Raw genomic sequence first — 17,804 nt, forward strand, 5'->3', positions numbered from 1 at the left:
CCAATGGAAACAAATGTGGGTGTTGGTGATATGATCGCTTTTACTTAACGGATGAGCCGCTCTTATGACAACATTGTGGATCCGTTGAAGATGACACCGGGCTATGCCAGGAAGTCCTGAGTACAGAAGATTCGAGTCATCTAATCTTGACAGGCCTCATGACACTGTCACTTGCCCATGTAGATTAGACGGCAAAACCCAAAACACAGTGTGAAACCACTGATTCTAAGTGCAGCGTCAGGAAAAGTTCATCTCGAGAAGAACTCACAGAGATTTCACAGATCTAGCTGGTCATGGCGCCGGGCCCATCCTTGAAGGTCAGTGTTCATCTGCCCATCTTTCTAGCTTCTTACCCACCGCCACCATTTATAGCTTATTTGCATTTACCTGTCAGAAATGACAGGACATTCAATGCTGAAGACACAAAGGCAATTTTATGTTTGCACTGCTGACCCAAGAGAATGTTGGTTTGATGAAGAATGTCCTGGGTACCATCATCATTGGAGAAGGTGAAACATTCATGTACCTGGATATAAGCAACCAGGGGTTAAATATTCTTTAAACGGATGGCCAGTAAAGAGGAGCCACTGAAGGAGTATACAGTACTTAATACCAGTTTGTGGCTGCTTAGAAGCACTGTAAATGGCATATGTGTCATTACACAATTGCTCAGTATATATTTCATCTACTTGAGAAGGTTGTAAATATTTATCAGCCTTGAGGGATGAGAGCTCCTGGCCAGCAGATCCCACAGGATGTTGGCTGCAAGCATGCAACATGGGAGCCCTAGAGTTCACAGCGATATGTAACCGGGGTCTGATTGAGACGAAGGTTTACAGGTATGTTTATGCATTTACCCTTCCTATACTTACAGCATAGAGGAAGCTGTCATAGGTAGAGGTATACACACTTCTAGTCTCGCATTGAACATGATTGTTGTGCTAAATGTAGTTCACAAGGTTTCCTTCTTTTCCTATTCCAATGTCCATTCCTATGTTCATGACAATCGACAATATTTCTTCATAATTGTTAGTTGGGGCCGAAAATGGGTGTGCCATTCTCTCAAGAAATAGCTTAAAAACTATTCTGGATAGATGTAGGTAGGATTTTTTTTCAAAACAAAATTAAAGGGATGCAATAGCTGAGACTTAAGCATGAAAACCCACATAAACCCACATAAAGGAATATTTAACTACCGGTAGCATTGATAGTGTTCACAAAAATTACAGGTCATTTGCATGCTGCTGGTGTTAAGTGAGTACATGTTCCACGTGTGCTTCTGCTGCGGAGACCAGATTCATAAATGTACATCTAATGCCCACACATTTCACACTTGCAGTTGTGCACATTTATAAATGTTTAGTTTTTCTTATCCTAATCATATGCATTTTAGGACTATAAATATTATTATTATTGTGATTACCAAAGTGCTCATAGGTTTGCTTGACAGTTTTCCCCACTGGTTCCAGGGTAGGGGTGGGCGGAATTTGCGAAATCCACTTTCGCAAATTATCGCGAAAATGTTAAAAATCTCCGCAAACACGCGGAAATATCGCGAAGATGCGGAAGTTTTTTTCCCGCATGTTCGTGAGATTTTCTGCATGGTTGCGGCTCGCCAACTTACCCATGTGGTTGCTCGCGGGCGCGGCCATCTTGTTTTCAGTTGTCTCGCGGTGCATGATCGCGAGAAGAAAGACATGATCGCGCGACGCATGACGTCACTGCGGGCACAAACTGTCGCGAGACAGCGCAAATGCCTAAAAACAATACATCTCATGGAGAACGCGACCGGATCAAAAAAACTTGTCGGCGAACGCAGGGATTCAGGTAAGGTGATCGTGCGCACGTGAGAATGTATTATATTACAGCGCGAGCAAGAACCAAATTATCGCTAAGCTGCGGAATGAGGAAATTTTGACATTTTCGCGCTTTCCGCGGAACGCGAAAATGTCACATTATCGCAATATCCGCGACCGGAACGAAATTTTAGCCCAGGTCTATTCCAGGGTGATCAGCCTCGTGATACCCAACCAGACAAAGTTTGCATAAGAGCATCAGATACTCAACAATATCTCAGATGGAAATCGTCAACGTCTCATGTTGCAGCAGACAGACGGGACCAATCTGGGTATGTTTCTGATCTCACCATCCCAGGGGATGGGAGGGCCCAGGACACACCGAGAGAAGGACTTGAACCATTCACATGAAAGGGCAGAAGAGGACATTGACCGAGTGAAGTGAAAGAAGATCCCAGAGACAGAAGGATTCAGGCTGTCTCCCTGATTGACAGGTACAGAGAGTGGGATTGGGGCTGTGGGATGGTAAGGCATAGCTTCTGCTCCACAGGTGGTCCCATAGGCAAAACTGACATTGTGGACCCACAACTACACAGCTGTTACACCTCAGATTTTCCTGCCGCCCTTTCATGGCACTCCATCACTTCCACATTTGGTTTCTGCCCCTAGCTCCAGCATTCTGGAGTTTATATGAGTGTTCTGGCAGGAATAGGGAGTTATTACCGCTAGTCTTCATGTTTATTGTGTTCACTGGAGCAGCAGACCCAGTCCTCTGCAGCATAAACCCCCTGCTTGCAAGTCTGTAGTATGGATCTGTGAAATAGGATTGTCTGCAACTAAGGTATGAGTTGTATCTACATGTCTAAGTTGTTCAAAGTTACATATAGGCTTCAACAATTATAAATTGTATATATTGTATTTATATAGCGCTTACTACACCTGAGGAGGCGTTGAAGCGATTTGCGGTGGGTAGCACACTACTTTGAAACCCAAGATTAGAGTTAAATGCTTAGAAAATTAGTAATATGTGTTTCGTTGCTTCGGGATTAGTTGTGTTAAATTTGTGCTTTTGAGTTCTTAAGTATTTAGTATTGCTTTGAAGTAAGGATAGAATTATGGGAGTGGATTAAAAAGGTAAGGTAGTAAGTTGTCACTGGGAATCAAGGACATTTCCACCTGTTAGTTGGGTGATATGGCTAAAAAGGAGGTGGAAGTTTGAGAAAGGATTTTGGGAGTTCATAGTAGTCAGAAGCGTTTGGGATTAGTAAAGCATGTGAGGGATGGGACAAAGGTTGGATGCAGTAGATATTTTATGACACAAAGTGAAATCAATTTATACATGCATATATAGACATGTCACTCGTTAAGATTTTAAGGGCTGAAATAAACCTCTCTATATAGACTTCAGGCTGTACATAGAAGCAGAAATATGTATATGGTCTGATATACACAAGTATCTTGTGGTGAAGTATGCAGAGAATTTAGCGTATGCATACATATAAACACATGATACGTAGTAAAGTTTCAGTACCATGCATGACCCTTCCATATAAATAGCCATATGTCAATAAAAGCAATACATCCATATGGTCTGATACATACATGTATCTTGTGCTGTAATATTCCTTTTTTTTCTCCCTAGATTTATGTCAAGTCTAAGTCTAAATGTACTGTCCATACAGACACCCATACACACACACACACATATATATATATGCAAAAAAGAAGCAGAGAACTCTGGGTAGTTCTCAAGTTAAGGTGAAAAGCAGCTCCTTTATAGAGCACTCTCAACTCCAGCGACACTCTGGATCTGCTCACCTCAAATGTCTGCTTTTCTATCAAAGTCTTTAAGCGTAGGATTAGCACAGAGCCATCCGCACCGTGATAGAAATGGACAAAGTATTTTGCCATTTCTACAGCAAAGTCTTTAAGCATAGGACTAGCACAGTGTTGTCCTTGCCGAGCTGTACAATGACAAAAGCCATTTACCACTCCAGGCACAGTATTACAGCTTTGATTGGTAAAATACCAACCAAGCCAACCTGAAATATGTAAAAGCAACCCCTGACACAGTGTTTCGCTCTAATTAGAGCTCTTCAGAGAGGTATAGCTTTGTCCCGACACAAAGGAGCACCCAGTATAAGTCTAAAAAATGCCTGAAAGGGTATTATATATATATATATATATATATATATATATATATATTATCTACGGTCGCCAGTAGATAGTTATAGTTAGGATCGTGTTTCCATAGGAAATCCGCAACATTCTATTTGGAATAACTTTGGCGCCGATTGACGAATCCTGGCGAAATTTTCAAAATAGGTGGGGCGCTCCACTCCGCTCCTTCCCTTAAAGTCTCGGGGGGATTCGTCAAGCAGGGGCTGAGAAAAAGGGGGGGTCCCAAAACGTGTTTTCCCCATGCATTTTTCCATAGGACCTTTAGTCCAAGCTACAGCCCGAACGGCTGAACAGAATTACTTGAAATTTGGCAGAGAGGTAGTCCTCAGGTCAGGGATGTGCCTTTTGCAGGTCTGGTGTAAATCTGTTCAGTATGTCCCGAGAAAATAGCATTTAAAAGCATATATATATCTATAGGTGCGCTCCGTGCGCGTACGGTAAAACGTACCGTACGCGGACGCTGCCGTGCGCGAGCGCGATTCTGATTGGTTGTTAGATCTTAGTAAACATTCGAATCGGTGGAAACCAGGAAGTGTCAGCCGCCATTTTGTCTCTCGCAGTCTGAGGGGGTGAAAAATAGGCCTGGGCGAAGCACTACGCTACGCTCGCGTAGTTTGCGAAGTTCGCGCTACTTCGCACTACGCGAACTGCACGTAGCACAGTGCGAACACGCGTAGCGTAGTGTTGCGTAGAGCTGCGGTCATTTTTTGCTTGCTCGCGGTCCTCAACGTCAAGTTGGCGACCGCGAGCAAGCAAAATGACATCCTGGCGAGACTTTTTCCTTGTTCGCGATCGCGAGCATGGAAAATAAACCTCCCGGCGAGATTCCCAACGCGAGAAGGTCAGGTTTCTCATTGCGAGGGGTCGCGTATTCTCGCGACCGCTCGCGATGAGAAACTACCAGTTCGCGTTGAGAAAGCTGCAGCTCGAGTAAAAATCTACTCGAGCAGCAAAAAACTACAGCTCGCACTGTGCAAGATGCCATTTTCAATGATTGCACAGTGCCGGTTGCTTGTCCGCACTGTGCAATCATTGAAAACAACATCTTGCACAGTGCGAACATGTTACTTCGCAGTTCGCGAAGTGCTACGCGTAGCTCGCGTAGTGCGAACTTCACTTTGCGTAGCTTCGCGAAGTGCTACTTCGCGAACTACGCCCACCCTTAGTGAAAAACAAAGGTGGAGAACGTAAAGAGGGGGCAGGGTGGACAGTTCCTGACCCCCTAGCCTTTGTCAGGGGGTCCCAGAAGGACCCCCAAGGGCCAAAATTTCTTTTAAGTTTTTTTCAAAAAATCGCGGAGTGCGCGTAGCGTGCGCGTACGGTAGAAACGGAAAAATTCCGCGTACTGCGTAACGTGGTGGCACGCACGGTGAAAAACCTTAAAAAAATAAATAAATACATCCATAACTTAGCATTTAAAAAACCGTACAAATTCACTGAAAAAACCATAGGTTTCACACATGTTATAGTTAGGAATTAGCATTTAAAAAACCTTGCAAATTCACTTAAAAAACCATAGGTTTCACACATGTTATAGTTAGCTGGACATTTCACTCGTGAAAAACCATTGAAATTCCCCCGTTATAGTTAGTGCAGGCAACTATAACTCACGCGACCGCAATCCTCTGCTGACGACGTCAGATATTACATCACTGATGACATATGTGTCTTTCTGAAAAAAAATATATTTGTAATATATGTATAGCTAAAAATTAATGGAAGAAGACATGGGTAAATAAGTGTCTAAATACAGTGATGTAATATCTGACGTCATCAGCAGAGGACTGCGGTCGCGTGAGTTATAGTTGCCTGCACTAACTATAACGGGGGAATTTCAATGGTTTTTCACAAGTGAATTGTCCAGCTAACTATAACATGTGTGAAACCTATGGGGCCCGATTCACAGAATTAACTTAAGACTAAATCCTACACTTACTACTTTGTGGTATTCACAGAATGCACTTACTACTTTTGGTATTCACAGACTGCACTTACTACTTTTGGTATTCACAGAATGGATTTACGACTACTAACTTTACGTCCGCACTCGGGCCGGAAATTCCGGCCCGGAGGTGGAGCTTCCGGACCAGAGGCGGGGCTTCCGGACCGGAGGCGGAGCTTCCGGCCCGGAGGTGGAGATTTTGGCCATGGCTAAATCTCCGCCACTGGCCGGAATCCCCACCTCCAGGCCGGAAGCTCCGCCTCCGGGCCGGAAACTCCGCCTCCGTCTCGGAAGCCCCGCCTCCGGGCCAGAAGCGCCGCCTCCGGGCCGGAAATTCCGGCCCGAGTGCGGACGTAAAGTTAGTAGTCGTAAATCCATTCTGTGAATACCAAAAGTAGTAAGTGCAGTCTGTGAATACCAAAAGTAGTAAGTGCATTCTGTGAATACCACAAAGTAGTAAGTTTAGGATTTAGTCTTAAGTTAATTCTGTGAATCGGGCCCATGGTTTTTTAAGTGAATATATATATATATATATATATATATATATATATATATATATATATATATATATATATATATATATATATATTACCTACTGGCAGTCGCCAGTAGGTAGTTATAGTTAGGACCACGTTTCCATAGGAAATCCGCAACATTCTATTTTGAATAACTTTGGCGCCGGTCGACGAATCCTCGCGAATTTTTCAAAATAGGTGGGGCGCTACGCTCCGCTCCTACCCTGAAAGTCTCGGGGGGATTCGTCAAGCGGGGGCTGAGATAAAAGGGGGGTCCCAAAACGCGTTTTTCCCATGCATTTTTCCATAGGACCTTTAGACACAGCTACAGCCCGAACGGCTGAACAGAATTACTTGCAATTTGGCAGAGAGGTAGCCATAAGGTCAAGGAAGTGCCTTTTGCAGGTCTGGTGTAAATCTGTTCAGTATTTCCTGAGAAAATAGCATTTAAAAGCATATATATATGTGGGCGGAGCCTAACCACACATCTCATCCTGAGATCTGATTGGCTGTCAGCACTTCATCCAAGAAGTGTTGGCAGCCATCTTGGGACCAATATACATGATAGCACCTCATTAAAAAGCATTGCAGTTAATAGAAGGTTTTAAGACTTTAGTTACATTATAAATCATTTGTTGATGGTACCATACTCATTTTAGGAATTGTGGTATGTTCTAAGGTGATTTCACCATGTGAAAAAGCCTTCTGCTGGGATATCATGATTGAGAGAAAAATATGTTCTCATGCTTTTACCACAGAGGTTTGGAAGGTGATCTATAAACTAAACTGAGAGCTTATTTTCTGTAAATTCACATTATCTTTCTCAGTCATGTGAGAATGAAGTCTGACATTCTCAGTAAAACATGTACATCCAACAAGGGCAGAGACTGTCAGTTGATTCCTTTGTGTTCTACTGCAGCTTCCCAGAGTGTTCCAAAGAACTACTAGAGCGCTAACAGTCCTACCTATGATAAACGTATGGCACACCTGAAGCCATCTTGCTTGGAATAAAGTGGTAACTCTTAAAACATTTAATTTCAAAAGGAACAAAATGAGGGGGTTCATTTTTCCATAAAAAGTATGATTAGTGCTGCAGAAAGAAAAATTAGGGCACATTTTGAGTGACTTCTCAAATCCTCTTCTATTTCATTAAAAAATTCTGACATGCAGACTGAAACATGCACTTTCAATACCAGCAGCAGTTTTCCCTGGTGAGCAGTAGCTTTACTACAGTGATCTAATGAGCAAAAAGAGTGCTAACATTCTGAATTTATGGCAAATGTGTGACACATCTGAATGCCTTCTTGATGGAATCAAAGTAAAAAACTGAAAGTATTTCCTACTGAGGAGACTGCAGTAAATGAGGAAATTAGGAAACTTCATAACAAATAAGTCTCCCAAGATGGCCACCAGAGACAAAAGAGCCCAAATGTAGCCCAAATATCACCCAGATGTAGCCCAAGTATAGCCCAATGACAGAATGTCCCAGAATGTTCTTAAAAACAACTAGAGCGCTTACTGTCTTCATTATGACAAAAGTATGGCACACCTGAAGCCATCTTGATTGGAATAAACTGGTAACACTTAAAACATTTAATTTAAAAAGGAACACAATGAGGGGGTTCATTTTGCCATAGAAATTATCATTAATGCTGAAGAAAGAAAATGAGGGCACATTTTGAGTGACTTCTCAAATCCTCTTCTATTTCATTAAAAAATTCTGACATGCAGACTGAAACATGCACTTTTAATACCAGGAGCAGACTTCCATGGTGAACAGTAGTTTTACTACAGTGATATAATGAGCAACTAGAGTGCTAACATTCAGAATTTATGGCAAATGTGTGACATATCTGAATACCTTCATGATGGAATCAACGTAAAAAACTGAAAGCATTTCCTACTGAGGAGACTGCAGTACATGAGGAAATTAGGAAACTTCATAACAAATAAATCTCCCAAGATGGCCACCGGAGACAAAAGAGCCCAAATGTAGCCCAAAATCACCCAGATGTAGCCCAAATATAGCCCAATGACAGAAGTGTGCAAAACACTTATTATTTAGTGTTTTTGCAGTGTTATATAGTGCAGACTTGTCAGGTATTGGAGTGCTTTACATGAGCATTGGTTACATCACACAAGCACAAATTCATTTTGGTTGTAGACATGGGGAGACTAAGTGATTTGTCCAGAATCACAGAATGTCGAGCTGAAGCAGAAACTTCAACCTGGTTCCCCAGTTGCAAAGTCTGCAGTTCTGGAAGTAACACCACATCCTCTCCCCTAAGTGCAACATTTAATCAAGTGGTCAACTGGATAAAAAAAACATAAAGATAACAAATAATTTAAAAGTGCTTTGTCGCTATTTGAAAACTCAGAAAATATGTCCTTATTTTAGTCTTTTAGAGCACTAACCATAATTTTGATGCCAATAAGACCCTCTCATATATGTAATTTCTAAAGGAAATGCTCTAGGTATTACAGTTTTGATTACATCAAGATGATGTCAGGCGTTCCCCACTTTTGTAATAAATATAGAATGTTAGCAATCTAGTTGTTCATTGGGATACTGTTGAGAGGCAAAGGCCAGGGGCACGGACTCTGAAAATTGAAGGCAGGTAGGAGAGTGCAAAGGCAACAATTTAACCACACTGAGCAGGCAGGAAGGGCCGTGGAAGCACAACAGACTATGGAGGGCAGTGGAAAGGGGGGCAGGGGCAACAAACCAACAATACAGGACTTGCAAGAGAGGCTGTTGGAGGGAAGATCTATTACGGGTCAAGGAAGCTAGAGGTGGTCCCCAGAGCCCCGGGAGCCACCACAGAACTGAGCAGGAGAGTGAGTCAGGGACAAAAGGGGCACCTTAATTTGAGCCGGGGTGCCTAGGAACGCTTGCTCCAAAAATGCAAAGTCTGCAGTTCTGGAAGTAACACCACATCCTCTCCCCTAAGTGCAACATTTAATCAAGTGGTCAACTGGATAAAAAAAACATAAAGATAACAAATAATTTAAAAGTGCTTTGTCGCTATTTGAAAACTCAGACAAAATGTCCTTATTTTAGTCTTTTAGAGCACTAACCATAATTTTGATGCCAATAAGACCCTCTCATATATGTAATTTCTAAAGGAAATGCTCTAGGTATTACAGTTTTGATTACATCAAGATGATGTCAGGCGTTCCACACTTTTGTAATAAATATAGAATGTTAGCAATCTAGTTGTTCATTGGGATACTGTTGAGAGGCAAAGGCCAGGGGCACGGACTCTGAAAATTGAAGGCAGGTAGGAGAGTGCAAAGGCAACAATTTAACCACACTGAGCAGGCAGGAAGGGCCGTGGAAGCACAACAGACTATGGAGGGCAGTGGAAAGGGGGGCAGGGGCAACAAACCAACAATACAGGACTTGCAAGAGAGGCTGTTGGAGGGAAGATCTATTACGGGTCAAGGAAACTAGAGGCGGTCCCCAGAGCCCCGGGAGCCACCACAGAACTGAGCAGGAGAGTGAGTCAGGGACAAAAGGGGCACCTTAATTTGAGCCGGGGTGCCTAGGAACGCTTGCTCCAAAAATGAAGAAAACAGACATATGAGACATGGAATTGGTGGCAGAATACAATGGCAGTTTAATGAGAAGATACAACTTCAAAGAAACCGCAGAATAGAGACATAAAGTACAAAATACAGAATCCAGATAATCATACAGCTGTCATGATATTCTCTGTATCTTAATTAATGTACTGACAGAGAGAGAGAGAAAACACATCTATAAATGCATCATGAGAAACAAGTTACACCAAGGAAAATGTTACCTAGGAACACTCACGTTTACTCTTAGAGCAAGCATTCCTGCAATTACAATACAAAATCTTTTAAATGCAAAAGTAAAGAGAACAATGGTTAAACATAACATGACATTTCATATAGGTAAAATAGAATAAGATACTTCAAGCAAAGCAGAGCAAGACATTTTAAGCAAAGGAAGACAAGAGCTCCCAGCTCTTGGGGAAAACCTGCACAGCCTGTTAACCTACATACAGACGGCGAGGTAGTCCGTCGATATCTGTGGGTGCTCCCTTTTTATATCATTTTGTGGGCTCCTTTGCACGCTACATCTACCTACGTATGCTACCCAAAAGCTTCGTCTGCAGATTTTACCAGACATTTCGTCATTTACCCACTTAATGCTGACAATGGACTGGGTGAAAAGGTCAGTCTCTCAGGCCAATCGCTTATCGTAAGTTCCATAGAGCAAGCAGAAAATAATGGGTATTGTACGGGAATTCAATATATTCATGTACAAAATCTCCTCAGTTCTCCTAACTTGACGCTCTGCGGTTGCCACTTCCTTAAAAGCGGGAAACCTGCCCAGGAAGCAAGTACCAGTCCAGGATGCAGCCTACTGTATGTCGACAGCTTCAGTGGGATGTTGAACTTTGATACCGAGCACGGAGCACTCGGGTAGGGTGGGGGCTACTAGTTTGGAGCAGAAGGCCTCGCAGACCTGCCTTCAGACTGCTATACACTAAAATTGCAGAGCTATGGTCAATTTAACAAAGAGGCCTACATATTGAACAGAAGGGCCTACACAGGGGTTTTATGCTGGCTGAGTGGTAAGGATGTCTCAGGATAATTATATAGCAACACAGGACCCGCTGGTCAATTTAATACGGCCTACAAATGCGGCTGGCAGGGCAAGGACAAGGGTCTCATACTTCAGGTGTGGACAGAACGGGCCAGGGGCCCCCTGTGATACAAAATCTACCCTCCTTCAAGGCTGTGGCAATGTAATAGACCATTGTGGGCAGAAGGAAGAGGCAATGGTAGTACAACCATACATGCCAACAGACCCGATTCAGCCAGGAAACGTCCAATGTTTTTAAGCTCAAATGGGCTTCATTTGATCTGTCTCCTGTCTACAATATCCTCTTTTTCAATGTAACTCAAAGGGGAAAATCAATACCCCAGTTTTTTTTCAAAATCTCCCTCTTACCAAGTTCAAAATGTTCGCAAGTATGGTACATTGGATCATGGAAGGAAATGGGATAGGGACATGGACTTGGATAACAGAGGACAAGAGGGGCATGGAGAGGTGCACCAAACTGACCCTGCAGGGCAGGCATCAGGGTTTGCAGCAGCACAATACACCACACAGGGCATGCAGGACGGGAGTGCAGCACAACAATCCATAGAAAGCAAGAGGGAGGGGACAGGACCATACACATGGACAACAGAGAACAGAGGGGCAAGAGGCAATGGTAGCTAGCTGACCATAATGGACAGACAGGAGAGAAAGCTGCAGCATTACAGACCATAAAGGGCAGTAGGGACGGATCAGGGGCATTACAATGGAACAGACAAGCCAGGAGGGAGGGAGTAGGGGTCTTCACATGTAAACAGAGGGCTGGGGGCAAGGGGGCAGGGCAGGAGCAGCAAGATAGCCATGGAGGTCAGGCAGGATGGGCACTAGAAGCAAGACACACCATGAAGAGCAACAGTGAGACTGTGATGGCATACACACAGACCATGGAGGGAAGGTGGGAGGGGGTCAGGGGCAGCTAACTGACCACACAGGGAAGGTGGGAGGGGCCATGGCAGCACAGAAGACCAATGGCTATGATGGGCAAGAAGGAGGGTGCAGGGGCATGCACAAAGGACGATGGAGGATAGAAGGGAGGGTCAGGACCTGTGCACAGACAAGAAAGTTCAGGGGAAGGGACCTCACAACAGACCACACGGGGCACGCAGGAGGAGCAGTTGCAGCACAACAGACCAGGGAGGGCAGAAGGGTGTGGCAGTACAATGGACCATGTAGGACAGGAGGAAGAGGATAGGGGCATGGCATGTGGACAGGCAGGGTGGAGGTGGCAGGGACAGGTTACAGTCATCTGACAATGCTAGGCAGGTGGGAGGGGAGTGGCAGCTCAACAGAACACTCAGAGTAGATAGGAGTGGCAGGTCCATGGGACATGGTGGGCAAAAAGGATGGAGCAGGGGCATGCACAAAGACATCGGAGGGCAGGGGGAAGGAGAATAGGGGCAGCAAGCTAAGCACAGAGTTTAAGCAGGAGGTCAATGATGGGGCATAGAATTGGGCAATGGAGGGCAGGAGGAGTGGACTGGTACATCATACTAAATTGAGGGCAGTGGCAGCACATCAGACCATGCATGGCAGGAGGGAGGAGGCTATTCCATGGATTCACACAACAGAGGATAGGGAGGAGGGGGATGGGGCAGCAAGCTAACTGTTCAGAGAAGGCGGGTATTAGGAACTTTATTGTTTTTAAAACATTGAGTCTGTGCGAACTACTTAAAATATGAACAAGTATGCAGCATAATCTCACTTTTATTCAGGAAGAAGAGGACGTTTGTGACTGTGACTCCGGGCTCACTTGGCAGAAACACCCCCTGACCCTCCACCCCCTATCGCAAAATGTAATGCCCGTGAAAAGGGTAGGTGAACACAGTGTTATATAGAACATAGTCCTGAGAGCACGATTGAAAATGAAAACTAGATATAGTGTATGGTATAAACTATGCACCAAAAAGTGTGATATAAGATGAACCGGGCGTGAAATATAATATGCAATACATTGTGCGCAATGACAGATTCATTGGAGAGCGCGAGATAGCACAGGCACTAGCGCGTGCTATGCGATATGCGCCTTGGAGTGTAATATGCACAGGGCAGTGTTGTGTAACCTAACTAGTCTCTAAAGTTGTAATATAAAATATGTGCTGGGGAGTGTAACGTTGCATATGCACTGTGACACAGATATGGATCGCAGATTGTAATATGTATGGCATAGCACTGTGCGTTATAACATAGGCATCGAGGAAGGCACGTTAGATGGGGCAATATAACCCGTGCGAAGACAAGTGTGGCATGACATATTCACGGGGTGGTGTTACAGTGCACATGGGCTAGAGAGTGTCATAGCATATGCACTAGCTAGTGGAATACAACACAGAGGTGTGTGGCACTCGGCAGGCAATGGTGGGTGTAACACAGCATTGGGCTCTGTCAGGAGCGCGCTGTGACTCTCAAGTGATGTTCATCCCCTTTCCAGAGAGTAAAATAAAAAGTATTACACATCCGGCAGTGGATGTGTGTTTTATTAACCGTGAGGGGGGTTCCTTGCATAGTTTTGGTCGAATTTTTGTCGAATCCCCTTTGAATGGCTTGGTGTGCATGTGTAATAAATGTGCCCGTCAATAGCTACCCATGTTTGTATAAATAAACGACAAGGGTGTCTACCGGGATTAGGCACGGTAGGGCATCAGACATGTCAGAGCTTCACTAGTAGTGTAAATACATTCCACGTGGATTCATTGCATGCATAGTCGCCTTTTAATGAATATCCCGCAAATCGTCATGGTGATAGGTACGTACGGTTTGTCCAGCATGTCCTAGGTGTGTCTATAAATAAATATTTTTTTAAAATAATAAAAACAGTGGCCGGCCCTAGGGATTGGGGTCAAAAAAATATAATTAGGAGACAGGCCCTGGGGGATGGGGTCATCAGGGCCAATAAATTAGAATAAGAAGGGGAACCACACAGCCCCCCTTCTTAAAAAATTAAAATAAATAAAAGACTGGCATCGTGCCGGAGGCCATGCCCCCTCCGTGCAGCACTCTGCAAACGCGCCCCCAACAGGCATCTCCAGTATGCGCCAGGGAGCTGCTCTGCAGACAGGTGTTCTGAGGCCAAGCCCCTTTTTACACCTCTCTGCAACGCAGCTCTGTGGCGCTTACTGGAGGTACCTAGTGGTCTAGTTTGACCCTAGGGACCCTTAGGATTCAAGGGGACTTAATCTCTCAACTTAGAACAGCCACAGGGCGCGTTTACACAGTGGTGAAGGGAGGGGACGGGGCCTGAGGTGACGTGTGCAAACACGCACTATGGCACGTTTTAAATTGGGGATATAATTTCCCTTCAATACTGAGGGCCCCTGGGGGCTAACTAGCCCACCAAGTGCTTCCAGTAAGCGCCACTGAGCTGCATTGCAAGGAGGTGGTCCAGGCCGTGCCACTTTTTACACCTCTCTGCAACACAGCTCTGTGGCATTTACTGGAGGTACCTAGTGGGCTAGTTGGACCCTAGGGACCCTCAGGATTCAAATGAACTTAATCTCCCAACTAAAAATGGACACAGGGCGTGTTTACACAGTGGTGAAGGGAGGGGACGGGGCCTGAGTTAACGTGTGCAAAAACGCCCTGTGGCCTGTTTTAAGAGGTAGTTTTAATCCCCATGCCCTATTATGTACTAGGGGCTTACAGAGGAGGTCATGCTAATCACAGGGGGACCCCAACGCATAATGTTCCCTAGTGTATGTAGGTGTTTTCACTGTATTCTAAGTGTCTTTTAACATAGCACTGGCTAGTCAGACTCAGTTACCACCAGTATCCGTCTGAAAAAGTTGAGGGTACAGGATGATTTTGCAACAAGGCTTCTTTCTGCTCTTCTTTTTGTTCTTTCTGCACGTTATCCTTCTTCCTGCACTTATCTTCGTATTTGAGGACTTCTGTTGCTTCTTTCTGCACTTCTTTTGTTTCTTTCTGTGCATTTTTTCTTCTTTCTTCACATGTCCTATCTCTGTAGGCATAGTTAGAAATTAGCATTTAAAAAACCTTGCAAATTCACTGAAAAAACCATGGGTTTCACACACGTTATAGTTAGGAATTAGCATTTAAAAAACCTTAGAAATTCAATGAAAAAACCAAAGGTTTCACACATGTTATAGTTAGCTGGACATTTCACTCGTAAAAAACCATTGAAATTCCCCCGTTATAGTTAGTTCAGCTAACTATAACTCGCGCGCCCGCAATGCACTGCTGATGACGTCACATATTACATCACTCATGACATGGTCAGTGACATCACTCATGACATCACTGATGACATCTCAAATGACATCACTGATGACATCACTGATGACATCATCCTTGTGATAGAGTGGCAGACCTCCTCTCACCCTAATATAACCTTTGATACACACATTCAAAAATAGAGACTAACATTTTCAAAACAATGGACATACCAATACCAGTTACAACAACCTCTTCAGTAATTCTAAGATCCACATACACATCCACTCATTCACCAACAGTCCTATACAGTCACTCATACATGTACTCACTCATCATATGTACTCATGCACCTATACATCCTGTTACACAATGCCACTCATCCATAGAGTTACTCACACACATAGTCACTCATGCTAATAAAGAATCAAACATACATTTACTTGCATATACAGTTATACACACACCACCACACTTACTTCTACGGAAACTTACACATACTTAGTCTTTTAAACAATCAATTATAGAAACACATACTTATTCATACAGGAACTCTTTCAATCTCTCACTCTCACATATACTCACATATATACACCAATAGTCACATATACTAGTTTAAAACATATGTAGTTACTCATAAAGACACTATTGAGACAGTCATTCACTCACTAACACACCCATACACACACTCATCCACCCATACAGTCCTGCACATATGCTGTGTTCAACACATACAAACAGTGAGTCACTCATTCATGCACCTATGCACTACGTAATACCCCCCACCGAACCATGCAGACACTCAGACTGATACTCAAAAAAACAACTAATAACCTATATAGACACCCATGTAGCTACTCACCAACCCATGCAGCCACTTATACACAAAGTGAGAGACTGATACAGATATTTACATATTTAAACATTACTCACTAAGCCATGTATTCACTATGATACACTTAATCAGTCAGTTACACAATCAATTTTTCAAAAACAAATCATCCATTTAGACACTTATATACCCATTTATTCTTCCATCGACCTTGAGATATACATATATAAAACATATTTAATTTTCAGAAAAACACACATTCACTGGATGATGTCATCAGTGATGTCATCAGTGATGTCATTTGAGATGTCATCAGTGATGTCATGAGTGATGTCACTGACCATGTCATGAGTGATGTAATATGTGACGTCATCAGCAGTGCATTGCGGGCGCGCGAGTTATAGTTAGCTGAACTAACTATAACGGGGGAATTTCAATGGTTTTTTACGAGTGAAATGTCCAGCTAACTATAACATGTGTGAAACCTTTGGTTTTTTCATTGAATTTCTAAGGTTTTTTAAATGCTAATTCCTAACTATAACGTGTGTGAAACCCATGGTTTTTTCAGTGAATATATATATATATATATATATATATATATATATATATTCACTGAAAAAACCATAGGTTTCAGGGGCGTTATAGTTATCTGAACTTTTCACTCATACAAAACCATTGAAATTCCCCCGTTATAGTTAGTTCAGCTAACTATACCTCGCACGCCCGCAATGCACTGCTGATGATGTCACATATTACATCACTCATGACATGGTCAGTGACATCACTCATGACATCAGAATACAGTGAAAACACCTACATACACTAGGGAACACTATGTGTTGGGGTCCCCCTGTGATTAGCATGACCTCCTCTGTAAGCCCCTAGTATATAATAGGGTAGGGGATTAAAACTACCTCTTAAAACGCGCCACAGGGCGTGTTTGCACACATCACTTCAGGCCCCGTCCCCTCCCTTCCCCACTGTGTAAACACGCCCTGTGGCCGTTTTAAGTTGGGGAGATTAAGTCCCCTTGAATCCTGAAAGTCCCTAGGGTCCAACTAGGCCACTAGGTACCTCCAGTAAGCGCCTCTCTGCAACGAAGCACAGTGGCGCCTAATGGAAGCACCTGGTGGGCTAGTTGGCCCCAGAGTCCCTAAGGATTGAAGGGGAATTATTTTCCCAACTTAAAACGCGCCACAGGGCGTGTTTACACATGTTAACTCAGGCCCCTCCCTTCACCACTGTGTAAACACGCTCTGGGGCCGTTTTTAGTTGGGAGATTAAGTTCATTTGAATCCTGAGGGTCCCTAGGGTCCAACTAGCCCACTAGGTACCTCCAGTAAGCGCCACAGAGTTGCGTTGCAGAGAGGAGTAAAAAGTGGCACGGGCCTGGACCAACTCTCTGCAACGCAGCTCAGTGGCGCTTACTGGAAGCACCTGGTAGGCTAGTTAGCCCCCAGGGGCCCTCAGGATTGAAGGGGAATTATTTCCCCAACCTAAAATGCGCCATCGGGCGTGTTTGCACAGCCCCCGGGTCATGGCCATTTTTTTTTTTCCTTTAGGAGCGGGGCTTCGTTGCCCCCCTCCTCAGGCCACTTATTGCCCTGGGGACCCCATCCCCCAGGGCCGGCCTTTGTTTTTTATTATTTTAAAAATAATATATATTTATAGAAACACCTAGGACATGATGGACAAACCGTATGTACCTATCACCATGACGATTTGCGTGATATTC

General features: G+C 43.8%; 1 protein-coding gene across 2 annotated transcripts in view; it reads left to right on the top strand.

The window, feature by feature from the left end:
* The first annotated feature begins 253 nt into the window (after positions 1-253).
* The window catches only part of LOC146808961 (chemerin-like receptor 1), a 78,351-nt gene continuing 60,800 nt past the window's right edge, over positions 254-17,804 (top strand). Inside the window, exon 1 of one of the 2 annotated variants that reach the window (XM_085614266.1) lies at positions 254-317. The gene's annotated coding sequence lies outside the window, so the exon portion shown is untranslated. Of the gene's footprint in view, positions 318-2,204; positions 2,291-17,804 lie in introns of those variants that run through there. The other variant, XM_085614265.1, reaches the window with a different exon arrangement.

Source organism: Triturus cristatus, chromosome 7, assembly GCF_964204655.1.
Source record: "Triturus cristatus chromosome 7, aTriCri1.1, whole genome shotgun sequence".
NCBI classification, from domain to species: domain Eukaryota; kingdom Metazoa; phylum Chordata; class Amphibia; order Caudata; family Salamandridae; genus Triturus; species Triturus cristatus.